The sequence below is a fragment of the Arvicanthis niloticus genome, assembly GCF_011762505.2.
Source record: "Arvicanthis niloticus isolate mArvNil1 chromosome Y unlocalized genomic scaffold, mArvNil1.pat.X SUPER_Y_unloc_2, whole genome shotgun sequence".
NCBI lineage: Eukaryota > Metazoa > Chordata > Mammalia > Rodentia > Muridae > Arvicanthis > Arvicanthis niloticus.
Window position 1 is genome coordinate 1089131 of NW_023044979.1, and position 25968 is coordinate 1115098.

The 25968-nt window shown below is 40.1% G+C and overlaps 2 pseudogenes; one reads left to right on the top strand and one right to left on the bottom strand.

Annotated features, from left to right (window-relative positions):
• Positions 1-2342: 2342 nt before the first annotated feature.
• Positions 2343-25968, bottom strand: part of LOC143441078 (uncharacterized) — a 31392-nt pseudogene continuing 7766 nt past the window's right edge.
• On the top strand, positions 17962-24878 carry LOC117695975 (vomeronasal type-1 receptor 4-like; annotated as a pseudogene).

Consider the following 25968-nt stretch of genomic DNA (forward strand, 5'->3'; position numbering starts at 1 on the left):
CATAGGCATTGTACCAGTATAACACATTTAGGAATACAAAGCTTAGATCCAGTCCTTCTTTAACTCTTTTTAACTTATTTGAGATGGTTAGCCTGTGAGTTAAGGGACTATAGCAAATTCATGACTTGGAGTTTATTATAAGGGTATTCTCTATGTTTTATGTAGAAATAGCTGAGTGGAGGTAACAGGCAACAGTCCAGATTACCTTACATGGATAGCTGGCTTTCAGAACATCAGAAATCCTTAGAATTGACATGACAAACATTTCAGTACTAATGTTCATTTTCATTAGAGACCTGTCTGCTCCGGACAGCTTCCTATGTTAAATTCTAAGAAGAAATTGAGCATCCTTGGAGGTACTCCAGTTGTGGTGAGACAGCCACTAGGCAAGAATTGCCACTTTCCTTCTACAGACAAATTACTGTCCAGAAAAGGACACACTTGCAGAAGAGTCGACTGTTTATATCTACCTAGACAGAGTAATCAGCCCTTAATAATTCTGCAGCACTAAGGTCTGTCAGAAGATCCTGGACCAGAAGGCAGAAGAACAGATGCTCCAACGTTTTGAAGTAGAGCGAGTGTCCAGGTGGTCAGAGGTCTCTATAAATTGGCTAAGTTTTAGAAACTACGATTTGTGCTTCCCACGATTATAGTCAACTCAGTCATTCTGGATTTCTGATGGGTTTTAAAACAAATAGCTACTGACCTTAAGAGAAAAGATTTGAGTGGATGGTCATCAGCTGACATTCATCCTAAAGCCAGGTTCAGAACTAAATGTTCTAGTTAGATTAGATGACAGAGGAGCTGGTTAGTCAACAAAAGGACGGACTGGGTATTAGGACTATCTTGTTCCCCACTGGTACAAATTGGCATAATTATGCTCTAATTGTATTTTGAGAGAAAAGTTTCATTTTAACAGGAAGGGTGATGTGTAGGAGGAGATAAGGTAGGAGGAGTACAGAGAGGAAGAAAAGGAGTAAGAAGAGGAGAAGAAGAAGGAAAGGAGAAGCTAGGTGATGAAAGAAAGAAAGAGGGAAGAGACAGGGAGGCAGAGGTTCAAGTATCTCCACCAGTCAAAGATAGTTGTTATACCTAAGTCGGTCAGTGGGTTACACCTCTGATTGAACAATTCCAAACTTATAAAGCCTATGATTAACATTCTTTTTAAAAAATGTATAAATGCAAAAAGGAAAAGGGGGCGTGGGATATGGGTTTCCTAAGGGGGGTGGGTGGGAATGGGGATAGGGGATGCCATTTGAAGTGTAAATAAAATATCTAATAAAAAAGTCTCAGAGAGAGAGGAATTAGGGTTAAGAAAAAAGATCTTATTAGTTTCTTTGTGTTTATTGATGAACAGTGTCCTTGGTTTATGATTGATGGTCCTATCATACACCCTAAGAAGTGGCAAAGTGTGGGTCGTGAACTAAATGAAAAAATTAAATGTGAAGGTTATGATGCAGTTAATCCAACAATTTTCTCATTCTGGGGTATTATTAGGGACATTATTGAGGATGCAGATAGAGGTTAAGGTAAACACTAGCTCTTGTCGGTCGCAGAATACTGCTTATTGCAATTGCATCCTGGCTCCGCCAGTTCCTCCCACCTGCCATCTCAAGCTTCTGTTCCTTTTACACTTATTGATATGCCTCATGAGTATCAGCTTCCCTCCTCGTCCAATTCTCCTCATATTTATCCTGATTTGTCAGCTTTGGCTTCCTCACCCCGGCCCCGCCTGTGCGCCCTTGTCATAGTTCTGTGCCTGCGGCTCCTTTGCCCCCGCAGTATGTGCCTCTAGCCACTGGCCACCCTTACATCTCTCACTCTCAAACTTCCTACTGTAATCCTGTTCTTTGGAAGCCTCTGCTTCTATGCCCTCCCTATGCCTCTTTTCGATATTTGTCTCCATCCCCTTCCCTAGCGCCGCCTCGACCCGCTCCTGTGCACAATGTTTTTGCTCTTCCAGCCACCACCCACCGCCGCAACCACCGATCTGGCGCGAAGCATTTCTGCTCTCCCAGCAGCTGTGATCGCAGCTTCTCTGCCCTCCTAGCCGCAACTCCAGTGAGTTCCGCCTCCACCCTCCCAGCCTCTGGTCTCCCAGCCGCTGCTTCGGGTGGCGATTCTGCTCTTCCAGCGGTTCCAGCCTTGGCACATTTTGCCCCCGTCCTTTCAGCTTCTGTGGGCTCTGCCTCAGCACTTTCCGCCGCTTCTGAATCACAACCTTTGGATCCTGGCGCTTCTGCCACATTTGTGGAAGAAGCGTCTCCCTCAGCCACAGCACCATTTCTGATTTCTTTGGCCCCCTGCAACACTCCCTACCCCTGCAATTCTGACCTTTCCTGCTATTTTGTCTGCTTCCCGTTCTGATATGAAGGGCCGACTTTCTTCCCAGGTCCATGAATTGACAGAGATCCTTCACCTGCAGGAACAGATTTCACAGCTTTCCGCCCTGTATTTCTCCTCCTCGTCACCGGATCCTCAGCACCTCATCTTTCCTGTCACTCGCTCACAGGGCCTGAGCTCCCTAGGCAGCCACAGCAGCAGTAGCAGGCTGCTTTCCCCGACCCAGAGCCTTTGAACTCCAGTGATAAAGCCGCTTTCACAATCCTGACTGGCCTTCTCTCTCTCAAGACACCTTCTGCTTCCCTCCCCATGCTTGCCTTTCCGACCCTCCCTGCCACTTTGCCTAACTCTCTTTCTGATATGGGAGACCGCCTTTTTTTCAGGTTCATGAGCTGAGAGACATTCTCCACCTCCAGAAACAAGTTTCACATTTCTCGTTCCTTTGCTCTTTCTCTGCCTCTCCTCCAGATTCCTTCCACCTAGCCTTTCCTGTTACCCTATCACAGGTTTTTTCCTTACAGATACCCGCAGCTTCTGATTCCGAGTCTTGGCAGACTTCTCCACACCCCCCCCCCCTTCCTGCCTTGCACCTGCTTCCTCTTCTGGGGCTTCCGTCTGAGAGAATACACTGCTTGGTCATTTGGCTGCTCAGACCCAGGGCTCACCTTTACAATAAAACTTCTTAAGACCATCCCTTCTTTGGGCCAGCCCAGCCCCGACATGGGGAGAGAGAGACAGAGAGAGACAGACAGAGAGAGAGAGAGAGAGAGAGAGAGAGAGAGAGAGAGAGAGAGATACAGCTGCTTCTTTTTTCTTCTCCTCCTCTGTCCATCAGGTTCTTTTCGAGACAGCCCCTATGCTACTATAGCTGACCTGCAGTCAGCAATCCTGTGGCCAGAAACTGACACTTGTATCCCAGCCTTAATACCAGCAAGGAGTTAAGTAAATAGCATTATACTATCCTAAAAACTTCTTCTGAGGATAAGAGACTGCAGGCTAGGGTGACTAACACCTGTAGCCTAACAACAGAGGATTAGGCAATGTGGCCTTTGTTCTATATCAATAGGAACTGCTGGGCTCTAACTGCTGGGTCACAGGAAAAAAAGACATTTTAAAAAGTTACTATAGAGTTTATTAAGTGTAAAAAATATTTTATAAAAGCTATCTGAGGGGAAACGTGGAGAGGTCCTGAGTGGAGAAGAAGAAGAGATTCTAACAAAATAAAATTCTAAGTGATGGGGTCTTAACTAATTGATTCCTAATTTGCTAATTTCTAATTCACTAATTTAATTAACTCATTATTCTAACTGACCATTCTAACTAACTAACTCTCATCTCTTTGCTCTCAGAACTTATGTATTTTTCAGGTTTATCACAAGTTTATACCAAATTTCAAGTCATAAATTGAAATAGAAGTTTACAATATAAAATGTTTACATGAATACCCATTAGGAGTAATTATTTAGCTAGACATTTTATTACCTGTCTAGTTCCATAGGTTTGCAGAAAGTTTGAAATTGTAATTTAAGAAATTAATAAAGTTTTATATAGATAAATCTAGATAATATTTTTTTCTTTCCTGGTATCTATAATAAATTGTGGATTTCCTTTAGTAATCTAGGCTAATTGTTTTATGACCTCTTGAAATGTGCTTTAAGCAGGAGAAGGTCCAGTTACTATTTCTCTCGAGATAATTAATTGATAATACTCAGGAGATTGATAGAGTTTTTATTATAGTTTAATTATGTTTGAGGAATTTAATAACAGTTCTGTTATAAAAGAATTTAATAATTATTGATATAATTTTAGAAATTTTTATAGGGTCATCATTAAGATTTAAGAAGTCATTTATTTGGCTATATAATATTACTATAAGATAGTACATCTTTGTAGACTTACAGAGATCTGCTACAAGGAGAGTGCTATTGCTTGGTTATATTAATATAATAATAATAATATATTAATAATAAAAATAATTAATAATTAGTGATATAATTTTAGGAATTTTTATAGAGTCATTATTAAGATTTAAAAAGTTATTTATTTGCCTACATAGTATCACTATAAGACAATACATTTTCGTAGATCTATAGAGATCTGTTATAAAGGGAGTGCTATTTCTTGGTGATATTAATATATAATAAGAATAATAATAATGAGAAAGACATATTAATAACAAGAATTTTTTCTAAAATCATATCCATCATAGCCTTACTAATGGGACACACTTGTTACATATTATATAATAATTCAAGACAAACATTTTAAGATGATCATTTGCTCATTGTTAGCTTGTCCCATTATGGATTTTGATATTTTAGTTCTGCTGACCTCATTATTTCCTTGATAAATGCTTTTTTGAGGCTATCCATAATCCATAATATATCCATAATCCATATATCCATATATCCATAATACCAGCGATCCTAATTATTAACAATGCTGGATTTGCTTTTTACCTACTTCTCCCTTCTATGAGGAGATAGCTATCCTCTCCCCTCCCACTTTTACCAATGATGGTGACAGACTCCTTGAAATTCATTTACCTGAAGGAGGTCTTACCCTTAGCTCCATTTCAGGAATAGACCTCTGCCTTTTGGGGCCCTCCATGCTTCCCCCTAGGGATTTGATTCTGGTGTGTGTAACCAGATATTGATTCTCAATATCTTTTTATATGCCCTGGCATCCAATGATATATATTTTGCCTTTGCTTTTGGTTTGATTCCTTATAAATATAATCCCAGCTTTTTATATTTAAGAGATTATTGTAGTTGTTATTATTTCCCATATTTTTAAATACATGACCCAGAGTCCTTCCTTAACATCATAGATTGAAGAGCTTCTCTGAGAACCAGGAGAGAACTCCTGACTGTCCTCACCTTGTCTGTCATACTAGAGATTAGTGCCATTGGTGCAGACACGGATATAACTTCCTTGGTGAATTTCAGTAATCACTATGCTCATCTCCAATCCCTCATTGATAAAGATTTAAATAATTTGAGGGAAGGAGTACAAGAGGACTCTGTGGCTTCTCTTTCTGAGGTAGTGTTATAGAACAGGAGAGGACTTGACCTTGTCTTCCTTAAGGAAGGAGGTCTCTGCATAGCCCTCAGAGGAGAATGTTGCTTTTACTCTGATAAGACAGGCCTTGTCCCAAATAGCCTGGACAAAGTCAAAAAGAGTTTAGAAGAAAGAAAAAGAGCCAGAGAACAACAAGAGTCATGGTATCAAAATTGGTTCTCTACTTCATTTTGGCTTACTACCCTATTGACTAGTTTACTAGGACCCTTTGTTGGTATTTTATTGCTTTTCTCTTTTGGCCCTTGGGCCTTTAATCATCTCACAAGTTTTGTTAAGAACAAGATTGATGCTGCCATCAAGAAGCCGGTTGAAGTTCATTACCATCAACTGAAGACTGAAGGAGATCCAGAAGTGATTCTGCCAGAGACTGGCGCAGCTGCCAGCCCCCTTTCCTCCCCCTGTGGCCGATCCTTAGATTTCCACACCTTCAAGAAAGGTTCCTGGCATGCCTGGCTCTGCCCTGCTTTCTCTCACTAGGGAGCCTGGCCTCTTGATCATCCCAACAAAAATTGGCTTTTTCCTAAACTAAGACCTGCCTTTGATGTGGCCCTCTAATATCGGGGAGTCTTCCATTATGACAATATTACACCCCAAATGACAAATGGCTGATAACGTAGACACTCATACAGGGATTAGGATGGCTGTGAGTTAGCCCAATGATGGGATTATTGTAGGTCTACTTCCCAGGGGCCCACCCAATGCAGCGGGAAAGGAGTGTGTGGTGCTGGGAATGGGTGCAGCCTACATAGCCTAAGACAGGTTCCTCACCCTCCTTTCACCCACCTCCGGGTCCCTTGCCATTGCCCATTGTCGATAGTCTAAAGCCTTCGACCATCAACGTGACTCATCTCACATCAATGTCTTGGGGTTATGAACTTGTCCAAGGCCCCCCACAATTTGACCTCCAAATTCTAAACTCATGTAGTTGAGATTGATCACAAGATGTCATCTCCATCTAAACAGAGAGGGGGGAGATGTCAGAAGCCAGGACCCTTGCCTCTTACCCTCACCCCCTACTTCTCCCCACATGCATAATGTCCCCTGCAGCTTCATCTCCCTAGCAACCACAAGGTTCTGCTTGATAGTTACAAATAGATTTTTAGATGTAAAGCAGTGAACCGTATCTTTTGAAGTAAGCAGTTAGACTGCCATTGTTTCAAGGCACAGGCCAAGAAGATTCTGTACTTCCCCATCACCTGGATCCCTCTTACCCCTCCCTTTGAAAAATGTATTATAAATAAGCACTTTGTGCCCAAATATATGACTCTTGACAAGTATTTGCTTCCTTGAGTCCATTCTCTCTCTCGCCCGTTCTTCCAGGTTGTAATCCTCCTCGTCCCTCACGAATAACCTAGGACCTGCTGGTTGGTCAAGTCAGTCCTTCTATTCTTTCCTCTAAAAGCAGAGTCACATGGACAAAGCTGCTGAGTTCCTCTACTTGCTGGGGCCCAAACATGGCCCCTTCTATTACATCATCACCAAGTTTCTATTTTGCATCAACTTCACTGCCTAAGCTCGACTGTCCTTGAAGTCGCTCTGTAGATAAACCTTGAACTCAGATCTGCATGGCTCTGCCTCCTGAATGCTTGAATATAATGTGTGTAATACTTTGCCCATACCTAAGCTTTTTATTACCTAAAACTTGTTCTGTACCAGGAGGACTTGAATCAGAAATCTGCTTGAGTCTGATCTCCTGGGATTTAAGGCACAACCACCATACCTGGACCTAAGTATATCCTTTTAGATTTTAAATTGAAAACCCAGTATAGTAATCACAATCTGTCCATTGTCAATTTGACACATACTTGTATCTTCTTATGTCCACGTAAAAACAATAACCAGTTAATAATAATGCCTAATATTATACAGTTCTCATCCATACAACTTCACATCCATATGTTTAGGTGGATGGAATCTTGCTATAATATCACCATTTCTTTAATAACATTGTGTATCTTTGATCACAAGATTTAGCTTCATTCAACTTCCTGGTGAGATTTTTCTCTTTGAGCCTAACATTTTATATTTTTCCTTTTTAAGATTACTAAGCATGACCAAAACAATCACCATGAGAGTAAACACAGGCCAAAGATTGTGCTTGGCTTTCCTGAGACTTCCTTCTCAATGCAATTAACAAAATAAACCTCTTTACCTTCAGATGAGAGCAAAACACAGCAACATTCTTCATCAAAACATTATAAAAATTATATACAAAATTCAAACCACATTTAGTACATATGTGTTCTACTAGGACGGCCCATGAAGTTCCACTTAATTCATGTACAAATCCAAAGTCTAAAAACCCACATTACTTCCAACAAAAGCATGGTCAGGCCTACCAATAAGAACACTTAAGCCTGGGGTACCAACTTCTGTCTTAGAATTTCCATTGCTAAGAGGAAACACTGTGACCAAGGCAACTGTTTTAAAGTCAAAGAGTTAATTCAGTCTGTTTTACACTTTCAAGTTTTTAGTTCATGACCAACACAGCAAGAAGAATGGCAGCATGCAGGCAGCCATGATGCTGGAGAAGGAGCTGAGAGTTTTGCTTCTCATTTTCATGAGAAGGCATCTAGGAAGAGACTGTCTTCCAGCCAGGTGGTAGGAGAGTCTTTTTACTGGCCGGAGCTCCAAAGACCACCACCCTAAGAGTTCACTTCCTTCAAAGCAGTAATATCTACTCCCAAAAGGCCAAACATACTAATATTGTCACTTCTTAGGGACAAGCATATTCAAATCACCAGATTATTCCTACTATAAATTCTTTCATGCATTTAAATAGGATTAGGACATGCAGACGCTTTACCACATTGATTCCTTTCAGAAGGTTTCTCTCTAGTATGTGTTGATTTTTGTATTCAGAGAATACTGAAGCATGTAAAGGATTTTTCAACGTGAGTACATTCACAAGATTTCTGTCCAATTTGAGGTCTTTTATGTCTTTGGAGACTAGTGATAGGCACAGGCTTCTCCACATTTGTTACATTCGTAAGGTTTCTCTAAAGGGTGTGTTACTTGAAGTATTTGAAGAGTACATTGTCATGCAAAGACTTTACCTCATTCATGACATTCATGCAGTTTCTCTACTTTATGTATTCTGACATAAAATGGCTTAGCACCATGATGACAGCGAGTCACACGTGTTCCATTATGCAGTCACAGATAAAAGTTAATTGTCAGTTTTTCCACAGTGATTACATTAATGAGGCTTCTCTCCAGTGTGATTTCTTTGTGTATGTGTAAAAAACTCTGACATGCAAAGGCTTTACCACATTGTGAATATTCAAGCATGTTACTCTCTGGTATGTGATCTCTCCTGTACTGCAGATGACAGTGATTTGCAAATGCTTTACAACAATGATTACATTCATGAGGCTTCTCTCCTGTACCTGTTCTTTTATAATAATGGAGATGCTAATGTTGTGAAAAGTCTTTACCACATTGATCACATTCATGTGGTTTCTTCCAATACAGGATCTTTCATGTTTTTGAGATTAGTGGGACATACAAAGGCTTTAGCACAATGATTACATTCATAGTTCTGTCCAATATGGGTTCTTTTATGTTTTTGGGAAAAATTCTTATGGAAAGAATTTTACCACTATTATCACATTCATACGTTTCTTTCCAATATGTGTTTTTTATGGTTTTGGAGACAAAAACATTGTGAAAAGGCTTTTACTATATTAATTACATTCATAAAGTTTCTCTCCAGTATGTGATCATTTATGTCTTTGGAACCTTTTTACTTATAAATGGGTTTTTCCACATTGATTACATTACTAAGGTTTCTCTCTGGTATGGGTTCTTTTATGTCTCTGGAGATGACTTTGTTATGTAAAGCCTTTACCACATTGATTACATTCATAAGGTTTCTCTCCAGTATGTGTTCTTTTATGTCTTTGGAGACTACTGTGACTTGAAAAGGATTTATCACATTGATTACATACATGAGGTCTCTCTCCTGTATGTGTTCTCATATGATAATTGAGACTACTGTGACATGAAAAGGCTTTACCACATTGATTACATTCATAAGGTTTCTCTCCGGTATGTGTCCTTTTATGGATTTGGAGATGACTTTGTTGTGTAAAGCCTTTACCACATTGATTACATTCATAAAGTTTTTCTCCAGTGTGTGTTCTTTTATGTCTTTGGAGATGACTGTGACTTGAAAAGGCTTTACTACATTGATTACATTCATAAGGTTTCTCTCCAGTGTGTGTTCTTTCATGTCTTTGGAGATGATTGTAATATGAAAAGGCTTTACCACACTGATTACATTCATAAGATTTCTCTCCAGTATGTGTTCTTTTATGTCTTTGGAGATGACTGTGACTTGAAAAGGCTTTACTACTTTGGTTACATTCATAAGGTTTCTCTCCAGTATAACGTTTTTCATGCCTGCAACAATAATGGGCACATGTGAAAGATTTATCACATTCAATAGCCTGATCAATCATTTTACCAATATGAATAAATTTTACAATTGGTCTAATAATAAAGAACACTCAGATCTTAAGGTTTTATCACTTTGATGTTCAAGGTAGTACTTGTTCACTGTGGGTTGCTTTACCTCTTTAAAAAAAGTGATGGTAAGACTATTTATTACATGGCTCACATTTACAGAATACTTTATCTGTATGAGATTTCTATATGATGTTTTTAACATGTCATAAGAAATATGGGATAACTCAGAGCATTAAAACACTGATTGTATTCTTAGTTTTTCCTGTAGTGTGCATCATACAACAGCAGAACTGTGAAACAGAATGAACAGAAGAATTTCAAACTTCTAGTAACCATAGAGATTTTCTGTAGTGTGAGTTTGGGGATGTTCCCAGTAACATCAGAAAACCAATTAATTGCACAAATTTATCATATTCAGAAAGTCTACCAAAGGAAGAATACTAAATATCTTCTCATTGTTATGAAGTAGATAGAGGTACATTGTTTCTTTTTGTATCTCTAGGCTCACATGGTTTCATCCATTCTGATAATTGATAAACTCATTAAAAAAGAAGAACAAATAAAAGGTTTCTACATTGAATGCACACACATTGACTTTTATTCATTGCAGACATGAGTAATGTTTCTCCATGACAACATTCTTGACTCTCATAAACTTACCTCACAATAAACTTAAAATTTTCACTACAAGAATATGAGTATCATCAACTTTATCATGGACTATTTGATTATTAGAAAGTTATGGATACATGTTTATCATTATTCAATGTGTAACATCTAAATATTATGTGACTATACAAATTGGTTGTTCCACAACATAGCTCTAATGGAGATACATATCAAATAAAGGAATCTCTTAAGGCATTGTTTCCTTCTCTTCTTGCTTACAGAAATGCCTTGCAAACACAATTCAGATAACTGACATGGAGGTACATAGTTTTGGGAGAATATTATAATCATAGCTATAATAAAATGACTCATATTTTACACACTTGCTTTCCTATAGAGCATCCAGATCATATTAAAATTTCCTCACAGGCATATTTGTATCAGCTTAAACATTAAAATTACCTTTCATAGCCGGGTGGTGGTGTTGCACATCTTTAATCCCAGCACTTGGGAGGCAGAGGCAAGCAGATTTCTGAGTTCGATGTCAGCCTGGTCTACAGAGTGAGTGCCAGGACAGCCAGGGCTACACAGAGAAACCCTGTCACGAACCCCCCCCCCCAAAATTACCTTTCATGACTTCTAGAAGTTTGATGTTGTTCTTCAGTATGATGGACTTCCAAATTATAGCCTAAAACCAAGGTACAAGAAAATCAATGATATGGTATTGGAATTAGACAAAATTCAAGTTACTCTGAATTTTCACAGCAATGAACCTGATTTATTCAACTCAATATTACTTGTTCTCTATTGAAAGAAGAGATGATCATCAGTAACCCAGAAACATTTTCCCTTATTTTGAGAAGCAAAAAAAAAAATTCAGTCTTACCTATAGCAGTGAGGTTCCAGTAGGTCTCCAGCATCACATCTTTGTAGAGATTTTTCTGGGAAGGATCCAGCAAATTCCACTCTTCTGCAGTGAAGTTCACATGCACATCATCGAAACTTACTGCTTCCTAAAATATCACATACATGTATACAACACAAAGCCTGATACTGACATCAATACAAAGTAAAGTTATGCTTCCTAGACAATATAATCAAGTAATTCAGGTGATTCATCCACTTATTTTCTGACACACAAATTATAATATAATCACTATGTCAGTTTAGAAGAAATTTGAAATATTGACACTTGAACCCCTGACACAGAGTTCACCTGTGTCACTCCTGAACCCTTAGAATAGGATATAGCCTTGCAATACAAATGGCAATTGAGAGGGATGTGCAGGGGGAAACAGATCAACAGTACTGAGCACACATCTGAAAAGCTGTATGAACAATTACTAACTACAAAAGTGATGGGCAAGCTGTGTGTATTTGCTCATGTCTTTAATTGCACAGGTACAGGCAGGTGGATATCATTGAGCTGGATGCCAGCACGGTCTATGCAATAAGTTTCAGGACAGCAAAAGTTACATGTTAAGAACCTCACTCTGCTACAAAAATAAAGCAGGAAACAAAAATGACAGAATGAACTCACAGTTCTTTAATGAAGATACTGCAAAGAATTATGCATTCACTTGCAAAAACATGCAGTGAACAGTTTAAACAGCAACATTAATTAAATTTTACTAAAGGGAATGTATGTTTAAACAGTTAAAAATAGACGGGTGAAAATATTAGTAATGTATATGTTGATAACAAATAAAGAACGTAGTTCAGGAGATATAGCTCAGGAGTTGAAAGCTCTTGCTGGTCTTCCACATAACGTGGTCAATTTCTGACATATACATGTGTACCAACACCTGTCCATTTCTTCCTGATCATGAATTCTGTGGCCATCTTCTGACAACAGTAAAGATGAGGCACACATTCATAGTCATGCACACACGTATAACACACTTATTTATCCAAAATTTCAGAAGAAACACAAGAGTTAGGCAGAACATCATATACCTGCAATTCAGTGACTCTGAAGAATCAGATAATATTAATGACGTGAGCAGAAGCCATCTGGAGGAATAGAATATAATCTATATATTTTGCCGAATTTCAAAATGAAAGATGTGGACTAAGAGCAGCACAAAAGCATGTGCCTATTTAACAAAAATATGTCAGGTGGCTTATGTGGTTTCTATATCTATAATTAGAACAGGAAGTGCTTCACAGAAAAATTTGGTCTAGAAAGGCAAAAACAGAATGACTAATGTTAAAAATATAAAACCACCAGGTTTGCAAAATAGCATAGGATTGAATAGCAAATGTGTGCACAGTCTCTTATGTGATTAAGGGACAGAGTCCAAACAGTGAATGTATGGGAGCATGAGAAGAAAGCTGAAGGATCAGATTCAACCACAACACTGGAGACACCCTGAACAAAATTTGTCCTGGCTAAGAAAAATTTCTAAAGTAAATCTGGAGCAGAGACTGAAGGAATGGCCAATGAAAACTCATTCAATTGGAGACACACATGGACAGGCTTGAATCCATGACATTATTAAGGATACTCTGTGATGCTCCCACAAAGGAGCCTTGCATAATTGTCTTTTGAGAGGCTCCACCCAGCAGCTGACTGAAGCAGAAGCGTGATCCACAGTCAATAATTACATGGACCTTGGTAACTCTGATGGAAGATTTAGGGAAAGGATTTAAGGTTCTGAAGAGGATAGGAACTCCACAGGAAGACCAACAGACTCAACTAACCTTGATCCTTGGGGACATTCAGAAACTGAGTCACAAACAATAACATTCAGAGACTGGAAAAAAGACCATGGTCCATAACTAGCACATGTGCAGCTCAGTCTTCATGATGGTCCTTCAAATACTGTAGCAGGAGCTGTCCCTAAAGCTGCTGTCTATCATTGGAATCTGTTCCTTTAACTGGGCTGCCATGTCTGGCCTCAGTGGAGAGGATGCACCTAACCCAATAGAGACTTGATGCACCATCATGGGTAGCCAGGCACCCACAACCTCTCAAGGGACAAATGGCCGATATAGGAGGGACTCTTTGAAGGCAGGTGACCTAGAGTAGGAACTCTACTAAGTTCATAGCCATTGTATTCATAATAACTTGAAACTGGAAAGAATCCAGATGCCCCTCAACCAAAATATGAATATAGAAAATGTGGTTCATTTACAAAAGGAGAAACTATTTAGCCGTTAAATACAAGGAAATCATGAATTTTGTAGGTGTATGGATACAGCTAGAAACTATCATTCAGAGTTAGGTAACCCAGACCTAATAGCACATGCATGTACGTACTCACCTACAAATGTATAATAACCACAAAGTAGAGGAAAACCACACTACACTTCATAGACCCAAAGAAGCTATACAAGCAAAAAGGCCCAAATGAACATGGTTGAATCTCACTCAAAAGGGGGAATAAAGCAATAAAAGAAAAGAGATGAAAGAGAGAGAACTGGATGTTAGAGCAGATAAGAAAGGGGAATGGGGGAGAACCAGGAACAGGTGTGGTGACAGACAAGAGAGGGCCAGAGGGGGAAAATGAATCAAAATCTGCAGCTGGCTGGGGGAAGGGGTTATATTTTGGATATGTCAGAGGGCCCCAAGGAATCTATGTGGTCGTCTTAGCTGAGATGCATAGCAGTTAGATATGGATGCAGAAGAGACCACATATGCAGTCAGGCAGGACCCCCAGTGGAGAGTTAGAGACAACAACCAATCCAAATACCTTTCTACCCAAAATTTGACCTGTCCACATTAATGCAATCTACAACATAGATTCTGTCCAGAAGCAAAATAAGCTTTTGATACCATTTTGTTGTTGTTGCTGTTCTAACATGCTACTCTGCTGCTGTGATTGAATCCTCTAAGCAAAAGCATCTCAGGTAATTAATAGTTGTTGTACATGATTCTGTCGGATTACAGTCCATCATTTTGGGAGCTTAGATTAGAAACTGAAGGCAAAAACCATGGACAAACACTGTCTCCTGGCTTGTTCTCTTGCTTGGTCACTGTCTCATGCTCAGCCTGCTCTCTCATCCAGCCCAGGCCCACTTGCTTAGGGATATTGCCATCCTCAGTGGAAGAGCCTTCCTAATCAATCATCAACACTATCTCTCACAGACATAGCAACCAGCCATTCTGATAAGAGCTCTCATTTGAGGCTCCTTCAGATGACTGTGGCTCTGAAATATTGAGAACTAAAGACAACTATGACACACACAATAATAAATGAGGAAGTTGTTACAGCACAAAACCAATGATTTAACCATATAAGTTACAGGAGCCCCTGACACCACAAGAGGGAGTTGGAGTTGTGACTGAGCCAGGACAAAATAGGGAGGGCACCTGACTCAGAGCAGGGAAGGATACACTGGAATGGGGAGTTCAGAGGCTGTTCTGACCTGGGGTGAGTTTCTTTAACCCTGGGTTCCCAGGCCAGTGCTACCAAAGAGGAGGCTAAAAGAGGTGGAAGGTGGACAGAAAAGCAGATTGTCCCACACAAGTGGAAATGGCCACCAAGAAGACAAGACCTTTTGTCCAAGGAAGATATGCTAATTTTGTGAGACTTGATGAAGAATGACCTTTCATCTTATGACAGCTCCAAGTTCAAAACTAGAATCACATATGAACTGGGCAGAGGGTAGTTCAGGAGGTGGAAAATTAAGTCTTTGTCTTTCTACTCTTTAAAATAAGGTAGGCAGAGCCTGATTTTGCCCTGGATGCTGTCTTGAAGAGCTCTCTGTCATGGAATAGTCAATGGGTCTAATTCCTGTTGTTAAGGATTTAACCCAAGGTGTGTGGCTAGAAACTAAATTGACTAGGGTGGAGTCTGTCTCATTTCCTCAGGCAGAGAATAACAAATTGCAGCACACAAAATAGACAGCCACAAGGGGGCGGTAGAGGCTACCCAGCACATTCCTCCACTTGGACAGAGGAGAAAATGAAGACAGGATGGCAGCTGTGAGCCCTGTAGCAGGGCTCCACGTCTGCTCTAACCTTCCCAGAAATTAAGAGCAGAGAAACACAGTCCACTATACCAGATTCTGGAACATCTTCGAAGCACCTTGGGGCTGTGACTCTCCAGCGTATCCACTGTAGCAGGGTTCCAGGTTCAATTTAGTCATCTCCCTCCACATATACTCAAGAAAAACCTGAAAACCAAGGCACACAAACTCATATCTGGCAGACAAGAAACTGACACAGAAGCAATGTTAGAGATTAAAAACCAGCCTTTCATTCCTTAAGTTGGGAGTCCTGGGGGTCTTGGGGTTCTAGTCAATGCAATAAGATGTTATGTCTAAGCCACAGAGACCCCAACAACCAACAAGGAGCCTATTGCAATGCAAACACATGGATGTCTTTATTATGAGCTCTGTAATAAGGATGCTTGCCAGTCAGCCTCACATGAGATCAAAACTGACCGACCAGGTCTAGGGGTGCTGGGTATTTATTGCAGTTACAGTAAAATTGGGACATTAACATAAAGGTCAGCAGCTTAATATTTTAAAAATTACATGACTGGCATAATCTGCAGGAACCAATCAAAGGGGCAAAATCATCTGACAACCATGATGGGTACACTAACTTTTTCTCTGTAAGGTGTATTAGTTATCCATATGTATCTTAACCCCACAGTTGTACCTTGACTGGCTGTTGACAAGGTGAGCTTGTCATAGGATGTTTAGTCAAATGGACATTGTGAGCTCTCTAAAACAGAATTAATTGGGCTTTACAAATTCATCTTTGTGCCTGAGCTCCTTATTATTGAAAGATGCTCCTGTTCAAGCAAAAACCATGCATGGCAGTCAAAAAGTTACTTGATCCAAAGACCTACCTCAGTATCTGTTACTGCACTGTCTGGAACGGTTTTCCTGAGCAGGTACCCCACAGCTCTGGGATCTCAAAATATTAGGGTTTCAAAGGTAACTTCAACATTATAGCTTCTTGTTCCAGTATTTGGGATCCACACATGATTCTCTGTGCTCCTAAAAAGAGATTGGGTCACTTCACCAGCTCTTCCATCTATAGCACTCTAGGTTCTGCTTGACTTCACTATACTGCTGCTGCTGTTATTTCTGCTCATCCCATGGGACTGACATCTTCAATATGCTGGGTTCTTCTCCTGCGACTAGGATTCACTGCATTTCTGTCATACACTCCCTTCACAGGGCCAAGCCTTAGGTGCTCTGCACGACAGATTCATTTATGCCTAAAAACCAATACCACCTGGGTGATTCTCAAACATGATCAACTCCAGGTGCACAACAAGGTACAATTTTGGCTGTATCTGAAACACAGATTCTCTGTCCTCTCAGAAAACACTTACCAGAAGATGTCACCTCAGTGATCCTTGTTTCTTCTTCATCACCACTAATTTTGTAACTACAGCCAACCAGCATCGATTGTCTCAGTTGTCCCTCCTATCCTTTTCTCCCAGAGCCACATGGGCAAAGCTGCTGAGTTCCTCTGCTTGCTGGGGCTGGAACATGGCCCCTTCTATTACACCATCACCAGCTTTCTATTTTCCAACAACTTCACTGCCTAAGCTTGGCTGTCCTGGATCTTACTCAGTTGATGAACCTTGAACACAGAGATCTGCATGGTTCTGTCTCCTGAATGCTGGGTAATACCTGTGTAACACTTTGCCTGTACCTAAGCTTTTCATTACCTAAAACTTGTTCTGTACCAGGAAGACCTGAATCAGAGATCTGCTTGATGCTCATCTTTTGGGATTTAAGGCTGTACCACCGTGCCTATACTTAAGTATTTTTATTTTAGGTCTTAAAATGAATGCCCAGAATAGTAATCACAGTCCATCGATGGTCAGTTTCACACATACTGGTGACCCTTGTGTCCACATGAAAACAATAACCAGGTGATAATTGAAAGATATGAAAATTTATAAAGGGTATGAAAAGTTTGTATGACCCCTAGAGCTGAGCCAAGAATGTAGGCCAACCGGTTCACTAGCTCCAGGTTCTAGGAACTGGCTGACCACAAAAAAAGCAGAACTAAAAATACAGGTCAGCTGCGTCATTCCGGGAACTGGCTGACCACAAAGTAGATGGTTGAGCAAGATTCAATTCCTGCGAAAAACATGTACAAGATGTTTCCCACATGACCAACTGAATAATGGGCTGGAACTTTCCACTATTTTTATGATACCCTTCCTTGGTTTCCCCCTCACCCCCCGGTTTGTGATTTTTTTCCTTTAACTACCTTTCTCCCCCTGGCCTCTGAGTCGACACTCCTCATTATGAGTCTCGACCTCAGCCCGGCTGATTCCTGAAATAAAGACTTTTGTGTCTTGTAAGTTATTGAGTGGTTGCAATATCCCGAGACTAGAGTGAGGGTCTCCCCTCCTGGGGGTCTTTCAATAATAACACCCAACATGATACAGTTCTCCTTTGTACAAGTCTGGGGGTATGTCCATAGGTCCACCAGCCAGTACTTGTAAGCATCTCCAGTCATGCCCCTGCCTCAGATACATGGGCAACCCGGGGCCTCCGCTTCCACCCACCCGCCACCATACCTGGAGGTTCCAGTCATCTCCCCAGTCTGCAGTGGCCTGGCAGCGGGTGATCAGATTGTGTCTTGAGGTCTGTGACATCAGAAGGAGCCCTCAGATGCCGCCAGGACCGTGGTGCTCCTTTCAGATCACAGCAGTGCTGGCGGGAGCGGTGGCAGAGGTCTCCAGGCGATGTCAATTGGCTTCCAGTGACTCAATCAGCTCCAGCGGGGATCTCCAAACACCATGCATATGAGCCAGGACCAAGCCTTCATGGGAAATGTAGCCTCTGGTTGTTTGCCATCTTACTTTTCCTCGTGGCATAATGGGATATGTAGTTTGAAGGCCAGCTACCATCTTGGCATGAGTCCTTATGGGAAATGTAGTCTTGGGCCAGCCGCCATCTCTGCATAGCCCTGGCTATCCTCACTCTGTACACCAAGCTGGCCTCGAACTTAGAAATCTGCCTGTCTCTGCCTCCCAAGTGTGGGGTTAAAGGCGTGTGCCATCAATTATTGATTATGACTATTGAGTAGTATTGGTTATTGATTATTGATCAGCATTGACTGCTGCTATTCGATTATTGATTATCATGATTATTGATCACTTTTGGTTATTGACTAGTATCAGCTATTGGTCATTGATTAATATTGATTATTGATTAGCATGATTATTGATCATTATTCCATCACTGTCATCCACCTGCCTCTCCATTCCAAGTGCAGGGATTAAAGGCATGTGCCACCACTGCCTGGCTATGCCTGTCTTCTTAATGTATACTATAAAAGGCAAAAGGATTTGGACACATGTGCTGCAGAGTCAGAAAAAATCCACCCGTGTTTCTACAAGAAAACAACTGGTCCAAATGTTTTGTGCAGATTCAGAATCAGTCATGATAGTGAAGTTATTCAGACGTCACCTCCTGATCTAACATGTGAGGAGCATCATCAGGGACCTCACAGGTGGTCACATCTGGCTGATGCTTCCCATGCAGCCCCAGAGAGGACCCAGCCCCCCAGTTCCCACTGCTCAGCCGCCTGCCCCTACCCATTGTGGGCAGTGATCCTGTGCTCACCATGACGAGATTTCAGAGCTTCCCTTATGTCTCCACACAGCACCCACAGTTTCTAATTGGTTCATTTCTGCCCTGCATTTGATTATTTCCTGCTGTCTATGTCTCTTAGATGTGTTTGCTTCTTTTTGTTCTAAAGGTTTCTGGTGTGCTGTAAGTTGCTTTTGTAGGATCTCTCTGGTATGTTTATGAGGGCACTTAGTGCTATGAATTTTTGTATTACCAATGCTTTCATTGTGCCTCATAAGATAGGGTATGCTATGTCTTTATTCTCATTGAATTCTAGAAAGTCTTTTATTTATTTCTTCCGCGAACAACTTATCATTGTATAGAAAGTTGTTCAGTATGTGGCCTTCTGATGTTTTTGTTATTATTGAAGTCTAGATTACTCTAGTGATTTGATAGGATGCATGAGAATATTTCAGTCATCTTCTATCTGTTGAGACTTGATTTGTGACAGATTTGTTTTTTGGGTTTTTTTTGAGACAGGGTTTCTCTGTGTAGTCCTGGCTTTCCTGGAACTCACTCTGTAGACCAGGCTGGCCTCAAACTCAGAAGTTGGCCTGCCTCTGCCTCCCAAGTGCTGGGATTAAAGGCGTGTGCTACCACTGCCCGGCTGATTGATTTCTTATACCCATTTTCACCCTTGGGTTCCTGATGTGATTTATTAAGAGATTTGTATTCTGAGGATTTAAGATAGATATGACTGATTTCTAGATAAAAGTTTAAATTTATGAATCCTTTAATATTCTTATAAGATTTCTCTTTAAAGATAAATAATAAAATAATTACTTTTTTTGTAACCACAAATTGCTGCTGCCAGTAAGAGAAATGGGCTGAGAAAACCATTTTGCTTGCTCACACTTTGTTAATCTATAACAAGTTGCTTAGCTACACGTGCACATGGGTTTAGGGGAATAATTCATTATTTCTTGTAAATGTATTGGGTAACACACTGTTTTATCATGATTAGTTACTAGAAGAAGATTAAAACAAAATCACATTGTTATTTTACACTGCTTGAAGAGTTTTGCTGGGATATATAAGCTATGGGAAAAAAATAAAGTGTAGAGGATTGGAACATTGCTCCTTTCATCAATCAGCTGTGTGTGTGTGTGTGTGTGTGTGTGTGTGTGTGTGTGTGTATGCATAAGGTTGGTGTGAATGGGCATTGGGATAGTGTTCCTTCCACCCATCACCTATGGGTATGCGTGTATACCCGTAACGCTTATCTCCGTGTGTGTTGGAGCTTGCTCCATCTTCCAATAGTGTGTATGTGTGTGTGTGTGTGTGTGTGTGTGTGTGTGTGTGTGTGTGTGAAATCATCGGAGTCTGCTTTCTGGAGCTATGCTCTAACTATTCAATATGTGAGTGTGTATATATCTATCTATACGTCTGGATGCATGTATGTATGTATGTATGCATATATTTGTGTGTATGAAGTTTTTGGACTCTGCCTTATGTTTCATTCTCTCTGCTGTCTTTCTCTCTCCTCTCTTCTTCTTCTTATTCTTATTCTTCTTCTTCTTATTCTTCTTCTTTCTCTCTCTCTCTCTCTCTCTCTCTCTCTCTCTCTCTCTCTCTCTCTCTGTGTTTATTTTCTCTCTTTCTCCTTTTTCACTGGCCCCAAGGAATTTAAAGAGTTCATAGTTTTTCTGCTGCCACAGAGAGTGCCAGACTCATCAATTAAACTTTGTTTCCACAGAGAAAGGTCTGCTGACACTGGCAGTAGCCCCATAGGTATCATGATCTGTCCCTGTCAGCAACTGGAAACACTGACCCCAATGGCTGCCTGCCTCAGTTTACTCACCACATGGATGCCAAAGCTGGTAATTGGCAGTCAACTTTAGTGAACAAACTGACAGAAAGCTTATTTTTACCCTGACATGTCAGAGGCATGGGACACCACATGGAGGGAACCATCTGAGTGGTAAATGAAGCATCTTCACTGGCTCATTCCTGTTGAGAAGCTGCATGCTTCTTCATGTGCAGATGAGACACTGAGGCTGAATGAAGCCCTGCTTGTCTCCATGCAGGAAGCTACACAGTTCAATCAGACTTGTGTAATAACGCAGGTGATGGTGGTCTGTGGATGATTGACAGAAACTCCTATAGCACTGGGAGCAAGTTTGGTCTTCTCTCCTGTGTAAATCCTCTCATAAGCCTGCAGGTTGGTCTTGACATTCTTGATAAGAAAAGGGATTATAATTTAATTTATAAATTATAAATTATAATTTATGCCTGAGTTCTCAGCCAGCCAGAGATACACTATGAAACCATACCTCAAATGGAAAACCAAAACCAAAACAAACAAAAAACAAGAACCCACAAACAAACAAACTGAAATCAAAGTTAAAATGTATAAAACAGGAAGACCTGATTTGTATAACATTAAGTCTTTCAAGGTTCGAAAATTTGCACTGAAGCACTAATATTCATCAAGGCATTTCTTATGAGAGTGTCACTGTTGCATATGCATGTGAGGGCCACATTTCAACACCAGAAACCTTACTTTATCATTGTATAACCTAAGTTTTTTGGACAGGGTATCTTACTGACCTGCATTAAGCAATTTGAAAAGCCAGATAGTCACTTCAATCTCCATATTCTGCAGGTGTCCTTATGGAGGTACAGCCAGTGTTTCTCTCCCTGATGGAGCAGGCTGGAGACACTGGGGACACTGGGGACACTGGAGATGGCCACAACACTAATGACATAAGTGGTGGCATTACTAGTCTCATAAATAACGGAGATTCCATTTTCATTATCCGGAGAGAGCAGTGTTCTGACCCTGATGTGGATGGTGTTTTCTATGCAGTGCCTCTGGATTAAAGAATAGCAATGTGTGGTACCTACAGGTCCCCGGAAGAGTCCCTGTGGGCAGCTTCTTCTCAAGTTGTTCTTATGGAGGCACCAGGCTTCCTGTCCAGGCCAGAGCAGCCTACACCTAAGCCTGCCCCTCTTTTCCAGCATCATGAGGCAAATTCAACCTTTGAGGGTTACCAAGACTCCAGAGAGACCACAAACTATACAAATGTGAGGAATGTCCCAGAACCTTCAGATATCCCTGCCACCTCTCCATCCACCAGAAAACACACAGGAAGGAGCCATTTTCCTGTAAGGAGTGCCAGATAGGCTTTTACCGTGAATCAGAACTTCGAGTCCATGAGGTCATACACCAGGCCGAGAAACCTTTCACATGAAGGACATATGGAAGGGTTTTCGGATACAAGACCAACCTGCAGGCTCATGAGAGAATTCACACAGTAGAGAGACCTTACTCCTGCTGTCTGTGTAATCTTACCTTCTGCCAGTCATCCACATACCGCCATCATCTGAGGAAGTTCCACAGATCAGAATGAGCCGTTGCCCTTCCTCACCAGAGGCCAGCAGGGTTTCAGTCCCAGTGTCTCATGTGCACGTGAAGAAGCATGTAGCTTTTCAGTAGGAGTTAGCCAGTGAAGTGGTTTCATTTAACACTCAGATTGCTTCTTCCATGTGTTGTCCCATGCCATTGGCATGTGAGGGTAAAAATGAGGTTTCTGTCAGTTTGTTCACAAAAGTTTCTCAAGTGCCTAAATACTGGCTGTGATCTGATTCTCCAGTAGTGAATAAATGTTGATGGTTATGTTTCTCCTGTGTGTTTTGTTTCTTGTGTGCTTGTGTTTCTGGATGTTAGTGTGTGAGGCTATTGTGCTTTACCTTCCACCTTATTTTAGACAGAGCCTGTCTTGTTTAACAATTTGTGCTCCAGGCAAGGTGACCCTGAAGAGCACACAAATCCTTTTGTCTTCATTCTCCACAGTTCTTAGGAAGCTGAGATCTGACAAATGTCTCTGCCTCTGAATCTGCCTTTCAAAATTTTTTATTTTATATGTGTGTGCTTGAGTATATATATTTGCACTTCCGGTTTGAAGGAGCCCTTATGTGTCTGTGGGTCCATCAGATCTCCTTCTTTTATTTATGTTAATTTGTTTTGATTAGTACCAGATCTACACAGATTGTGATCTCACCTTGCCAGTTTGACTTGTATCCCTCACTGGGTTTCCTTAATTTTGGAGGATATGTTTCATTTTGCATAAAGTTTGGACATTTCTGAGTTGTTAATAGGAAATTTATCCAAGTGTGTATTCATTCTTTATTTGTTTTGTATTTTAGGTTTTTTTTTTCAAATTTAGTTTTAAATATTTTCTATATTATACAGATGTGTCAGAAGATAAGAGTTTTTAGGGTTTTTTTCAAATTTAGTTTTAAATATTCTTTTATGGTAGAATCATGTCAGAGGATCAGAGTACATACTGCTCTTATGTGGGATCTCAGTTTAATACCCAGCTCCTGACAGTGGCTAACACATGTCTATAACTCAACTGTAAGAGATCTCACACCTAAGGCCTCTGCTGATCCTCACACTTACATGGAACCTCCTCCAGCAAACATAATTAAAAATCAAATAAGTCTAAGATGCAATTAATCTTTATAAAATGAGAATGTTTAGCCACTCATTGTAAGTATGATTGTCAAATATTTATTGTTGTTTCTTTTGGTGGATTTTAAGTTTTGCTTATGTTGATTTATGAAACAATGGCATGTTTTAAAAAGTCTCTCTTTGAAAAAATGAATAGTATTTATTCAAAACTAGTGAAAACAATATTTTTTCCATTTATTTATTTATTTGTTTATTTATTTATTTAGATAGGGTTTCTCTGCATGTAGCCTGTCTTTTCTACAAGTGACTTGGTAGTCTAGGTTAGCCTCAAATTCATTGGTTTGCCTCTGTCTCTTGGGTGCTAGCATTAAGGCTTATGACAATGCATCTAGTGAAAATGCTAATCTTTAGGAAACATATCTGTTACTTCTCATTTAAATAACAGAGAACATCTACTTTTATAAAGAACAAAATTTTAGACATTTCTTCACTGAGAGCTGCATAAATACAATGAAATAATGAATTTTATTTAAACTAACTTCATTAAATTATGTGCACTCATAATGCATTTCTATGGTCTTATGACCCTATTAATTTAATTTTTTAATAGGAATAGAAATGGTTACTACAAACTTGGCAATGGGATTTTTCTACTCCCCTCAGAATTCAAAGGGAGTGCTTAGCAATTGTTCAATACTATTGTATGCCTTTTTCATATTTACTGGGAAGGACTTAATGCCCAAAGACCTGATTATAAAGCAAATGACTTTTGCCAATTGCTTGTCTATCATCTCAAGAGGCATTCCACTGACAAGGTTAGATTTTGGATTTAAGAATTTCCTCGACTATATTGGATATAAATTGATGCTGAATAACCAGGGTGATGTCCATGCATGCCATGTGTATACTGACTAGCTTTCAAGCAATTACAGTCAGCCACGGCAACTGTGAATGAAGCTGAAGCACAGAGCCACCAAATCCATTGGCGCCTCTTAGTCACAGAGGTAGCTTGTGCACTCGCTTCTAAATATCTCGACTCTAGCAAGAGTGTCAGGCCCCAGGTACAACAAAATATGACTTAGCATGTGGAGTTACTGGTACTGCTCATTGCTTGCTTCTGGCAATGTAGCAACTGCAGCCAATATGTTGTGCCTTTCTTATGGACTGTGTCTGGAACTCATGTCCTGCTCAAGTGACTTCATGGTGTGTATCCTCTACAGATGCAAGAGACAAGTAAAGTATATCTACTGTACTCAGAATTTTCTGAAAGTCTCCTCTGAGAGCCACTCAGATTATCCTCACCCTGGTATGCTTATATGTTATCTCTTATTCATTCTCTTTTATTGTGATCACCTTTACATCCTACCCCAAATATCCAGTGCTAAAGAGAGTTAAGTAGACTTATATTTCTAGCATTATGCTTTTCCACATTCTGTCCCTTTGGTGTCATTAGCAATAGGAAGTTGAGTTCCAGCCTGTTTTACCCTGCTGTGGTAAAAGATAGCTATCTTCAAGTGTGGCATAAACCCTGGTTGTCCCTTTTACTTCTAAATATGCATTATCTTTTTATCTGTTGTAGGATGCTAAGGCAATAGTACGGAAACACTAAGCATCCAGTAACTGACTTTTTCAGTGTGGAGTACTCACTAGCCATTTGATCATAGCATTTTCCTTACAGACTTTGCTATCCAATAATGTCTAATTTTTCAACTAAATTTATATAAAATATATAGGTTTATCACATACAAAATTTTAACATGAAATTAAGCAACATGTAAATGAAGATGATAAATTATAAGGAGGAGGGAACACGTGATGGCTCAGGAAAGTTTTGCTTGTGTGTGTGTGTGTGTGTGTGCCTTCATTTTTATTTTACATGTATGGGTATTTTTTCCTGCATGTATGTCTTAAAACATGGATAAAATACCTTAAAAGGGCATTGGACCCCTTAGGATTGAAGTTACTCATAATTCTAAGAAACTATTTAATGGGGAAAATCAGCCCTGGATCTCCTAGATAGTCACTATATGCTTTTAACCTCTGAGCAGCATTCCAGCTCCAAGCTGCTGTTCTCATACATAGACACTACAGTCCTCCAAATGTCACCAATGGTCTGAAAATGTTCTAATAATTATGGAAATGGAGGTCCCCTTAAGAAAATTAGTCTCAGACAGGCAAGTGTTACTTTTTCTATGATGTGAATCAGAGTAAAATATGAATTTCTGAGATGAGGAAAAGATCCACAGTGCAGGAAATGGGAACATGGATAAGATACTGAAGGGAAGAACATGACACAGGCACATAACACACGTGTATGAAAATACCACATTTGTATCGGTATGTACAATTAATACACTCTGTGGATTAAAAAGTAATTAAAACCTGTCACTATAGCTCTGTGGCCCACTAGGTTCATTTTACTTCTACATCAATCGTCCTGAGTCTAGTATGTTCTGACACACAGAGTGCATGGTTAGCACTCAGGAGTT